The sequence below is a fragment of the Coloeus monedula genome, assembly GCF_965178545.1.
Source record: "Coloeus monedula genome assembly, chromosome: 7".
NCBI classification, from domain to species: domain Eukaryota; kingdom Metazoa; phylum Chordata; class Aves; order Passeriformes; family Corvidae; genus Coloeus; species Coloeus monedula.
This window is the reverse complement of record NC_138787.1, coordinates 18,608,445-18,613,434: the sequence shown is the minus strand read 5'-3', so window position 1 is coordinate 18,613,434 and position 4,990 is coordinate 18,608,445.

Sequence of the window (4,990 nt, the reverse complement as noted above, 5' to 3'; positions counted from 1 at the left end):
GTTAACATGGCTAAAATATCAGAGATTCTAAACTGCTTACAATGTTCAATTTGGGTAACAAACATATTGTCATCAATTCTTAATATGCAGAAAAATCCAAGCTAACAAAAAATGTTGTGAAAACAGCTCTGTAACAATAAAGTTTAAGAATATGAAAAAGCTCCTTTGCAGTTTCTGTTCTTGGCAATCTCCACTTGATATAAAAGTTATTATTTTATTATTTACTTGATATTAAATTTCTTAAAATATCAAATAATCCCCTTATCAGAAAAACATTCCTTGAACAAATGCTGAAGGATGTTTCTGGGTAGTTTTCCAAAGACAAGATATGGAATATTTAATTAGGAAGTGATTAGTTCAGTAGATTGTAATAGCCTGTGAGAGCCTTCTGCTATATTTTCATTCTTGGCTGCTTAAATTTAAATACCACTTACCTATTTTGTTGATAAATATTCCACTGTGCTGGACTGCATGTATGTCCACATTTCAGGGATCATCAAATCAGGCAAGGAATCATGCACATGTTCTTCACAGAGACACCAAGAAATGGACACTGCACCTTTTCCTTGAATTTTCAAAAAAACCCCAAAGAGTTAGGCATTCAGCTTCTTTGTACATCTAAATTTTAGACTTACTGGATTGTATAGGTCCCTTAAGATTTTTTGGTTAAAAATGGGATAATGATTCCTTTTATTAATACTCAGGAAATTCTCACTCCTATAGTTTTTACCCCTTGTTCCCTTCACAGTTTTAAGTTTCCCACCCACTGGTAGAGACGAGGGGAGCATGTGGATGTCCTGCACTGCCAGGTGCACCCATACTTCACTGGGCAAGGATGTGGCAGACCTATAATGTTAGTTATTTTGCAGCAACACCAATAATCAGTGTCCATCATGCTTGTACTATATATACCAATCCAAAAAACCCCAATGGTGCACACTCCCAGAGCATTTCTGAAAGGGAATTACTCACTCAACCATCTCCTTTATTAACATTCTTTGGTGCATACTCAACCAATAGAAAACCTCCCTGTGTGATACTTCAGCATCAGTACAGAAACAGAATTATTCTTGGAAATTCATGTCAAAACAGACTTGCTGTTTCTCACCACGGTCTCTGTGTCATCTCCTTGATCTTTTATTAATGATAAGGAAGTGAACAGCAGTAGTCAGGACTGAGAAGCAACAGCAGGGATGATCCAAATATTCCATTCCCACTCCTGCTTCTAAAATTCAGCAATATATATGGGAAAGTCCCTATTACATATTTTCACTTGCAATCTTGGAAAAGAAACACAGACTAGAGTAGGAAAAAGAAACAAACAAAAAATTTTTTCGAATTCTAGATGTATGCTTTTATCCAGGCCTACTGAGTAAGAAAGATACCCACTTTGTTTGATATCCCTTCTCACCTTCACATGTTCATATCAGATGCTTGGCTTTTCAGAGAACTTAGAAAATTGAGAGAAAGAGAGAATGCCATGGAAGACTGTAGTCACGTCTGTGACTTAGCCAGGTCCTCCACTGGGATAGTTCTGGGCTAGAATTCTGGCAGATTTTTGTGAAAATTCATTTTTCTTGACCCATATACCAAGATTACCAAACATAGGTTGTAGGAAGGAAGAAATGGGATTAAATAAAAGAGAAAGTGTTTGGCTTACTTTTCTAATTTTTCTGTTATTTCTGTAGATAAGACTTTTTTGGAATGATCAGTATTGATATAACATTTTGCAATGAAAGGATAGGCAGAAAGAGGGGACTACTGTCTTTGATGAAAGACCAAAGGAGCAGCACATCAGCCACACCTTTCATTCCACTGGACAGGTTCCAAATACGAAAAAGATTAAACAAAACCCTGTACTCATCTTGATATTGGGAACACTCGAAACAAATTTAAGTATCTGCTCTGGTTTAGATGTTAATTTAACTTTTTTAGATGAGGATTTAGAGAGGTTTTGTGAACAAATGGAAAAGCTTCTCTTGTTTCCAATTCAACCTAATTTTTTTTAACTTCCCCCTCCCCTTCTCTGTTTTTTGTAAAAACCTTGGAGGCATTTCCAGGTTATATCTTAAAGAGCTGAGATTTCTCCTCTGAGAAGATCCCTTTGTGTCTGGCTATGGCGTAGTGAAACTGGCCATTACAGACAGATGCAAGTCTTAAGTACTTTCCCCTATTAAAGCCATGGAAGAGCCATAGAGCCATGCCCTGGCCACCTTCTCTCCCAGCTGTCATGTCCCAGACAGGCTGCCATGGCTCCAGCCGTGACTGCTGGGGTGCCTGGGTGCCCACTGAACCCCCCTGAAATTAACAAAGGGCTTTGTGCTGCTGCATAAATGAGCACTGGTAACTGATATTTAGCGGGGGTACAACTCTGTATTAAAACAAAAAAAAATTACAGATTTCCTCCCAAGTGTTACAGTCTCCATTCTGACCCTCTGCACTATCCCTAAAGCCTCCAACAGCCTCATGAATGGGAGATGTTTTTCTTAACAGCGGTGGTAGGTAAAACACGGTGCAATCTGCATGGTAAGGGTTTTGCCATGGCCTTCAGCTTCTCATCTTTCCTGAACAGCTGTGAGCATGTAAAATAGCTTACACTCATGTTTCCTCTGCTAGAAATGGTCACATAGATGGAGAGAGACAAAATGCTTTCAGAAAATACTAGCAGCTCCTGAATACAGGAGCTGATATCATCTAAAGTGATATTTTGTATAGCCTGAGAAAAGTGTCTTTTATATATATGTTCTCCTTTAGCAGCTTAACTTCACTTGCAGCTGATGAGATGGATCTTTCACTGAGTCACAATAAGGTTCTTAAGACCTCAGTCATATTTTTCCCCACAGAGGAAAGGCACCTCTCACTGTCAGCCGAAGGATTGTAACTCCAGATTAAAGTGAAAGAGCAGAAATGAAGCCTCTCTGAAGGAGCATGGTGCTCCCCTCCTTCCTGTAATCGGCTGCAGCTGACCACACAGCAGACAGACAGCTTCTAAAATTGTACATGTGCATTATACCATAAACTAAATTGGAAGTTACATACCCATATACCCACCACTTTCATCTCCACCATGTAGGTGCATATATTGCTGCCTCTCTGAGCAAAAATTCTTGACCTTGATGTGATTGAAAATACCAGGATGGTAGAGCACACTGTTGAACAATTTAGCCAATTTCATTCGTTCATTTTCATGAACATGTGACACGATATTACTGCTATTAATTTAATAATATTATCCAAAGCTGGTAAAATCCTTATCACTTTTGTCTGATCTCAAATTAGGGAAAAAAATAATCACCCATTTCTTACAAGAACCTTATAGTAAAGTCAGGTCAAGTTGCCCAAACAGACCTGCAAGATCCCATGGACAGGAGCTCAAACAGTTTTGATTAATGAACCTAAGTTATGAACTGCCATCTCCTTTTTGATCCCACCACCCCTATCATTAGCACAATTCATATGCTTCTTTTGTGTTTGCAAATATATGTATGCTGTGCTTGCTCATCTACTTAGGATGAAATGTGAGAGAAATTGTCAAAATAGAAGGTTCACAGAGTAACAAAGTATTTTTTCCATCTCATTCCTTGTATCACATTTCCTTCTTAACTGGAAAACACTGTTGTAGTGGTGAAGAGAGACAGAAATTGTGATTGCATTTCAGCAACTTAGGGAGGATATCATATATTCACATACTGGTTTATTTTCATTTTCTGGAAGTGTTGTTTTTCACGTAATATTTTCTGGGTATAAGGAGTAAGAGAAAAGTGAAACAAAGGAAATAATGAAGAGCTGTGGGTGATGCACCAGTTGTTAGAAGGACAGAAAACGATGCTTGGAAAGTAGGGGCTGTGAATATTTGGAAGTCATTGCTGAAAAGCAGCTGGAAAAGATGTCATAGAATGACAAAGAAAGACCTAATGTGGTTCTTCAAGATGTAGATGGAAATACTGGGAAAAATGTGGTAATAGCAGTGATATATGTGACATTAAATCTATTTCTGAAGCAGGATGTTTGGCGTGGGATGTACCCACCCTTCGGAAGTGTGTTGACGTATCAGAAAAACTCTGAGAAAGAAAAACCCTTAAAAGTGGGAACCTACATTTCTGCAGAGATTTGGAATAAGCTCAGTCTATTTAGTTCATCCACAGTTAATTAAGAGATAATTTGATCACGGTCCGTAATTATCTACAGATGAAGACATCTGATACCTATAAACAGACACGAGTATAGGAAGATGTAATGATTGGAGAGAAGACAGTGAAGCATAAAGCGAGAATAAAGTGCAAAGGGTACTTAAACACTGGAACTATTTCCACATGGCAGATTCATCTTCATCTGAAGATTTTATATCAAGTTTAATGTCAGTCTGAAGAAGCAGGATATCTTGCCAAGAACTCAGAAGCTTGATGCATGGACCGTGAGGTGAATTTCTACAGCCTCTTTCATGCAGGAGGCCAGGTAATATCAGATGAATGCAGGGTTGATGAAGGATTAATAAGAACTTGTGATCATTGCTGATAAATGTGAGCTCCTAGATAATGAGTATGTCTGCCTATTCATATAAAGAGAAGACATTTTGAAGATGTTTATTGGTTTGGCTGAATGAGCTGTTGTTCAGTTATATACCACAGAACTTCATTTTTAGTCAGAAAACAAGGCATATGATCATTTCTTTGCAATATCAGTGTGAAAGTCTATTGGCAGGAGCCAGCTGTCCATAAAGTACAGCATATTACTTAAATCACTAAAAAAATAATTATCTAATTATGTACATACTTTACAATTCTTACCTTGTAGCTGGTTTTCTGGTTCAGCTAGAGCCTCTTCCAAGTCTTCATCTGTGAAAGCTGCTTCAGCATGCAGAGCTCCTAATAAATGGAAACAAAATGAGGAACATTCATTCTGGAAGAAAAGCACACATTACTAATGTAGTTTTATGTTGATTAGAGATCAGTTCTGCTGTAACTTGTTACTCTAATCTGACCAGATTAGA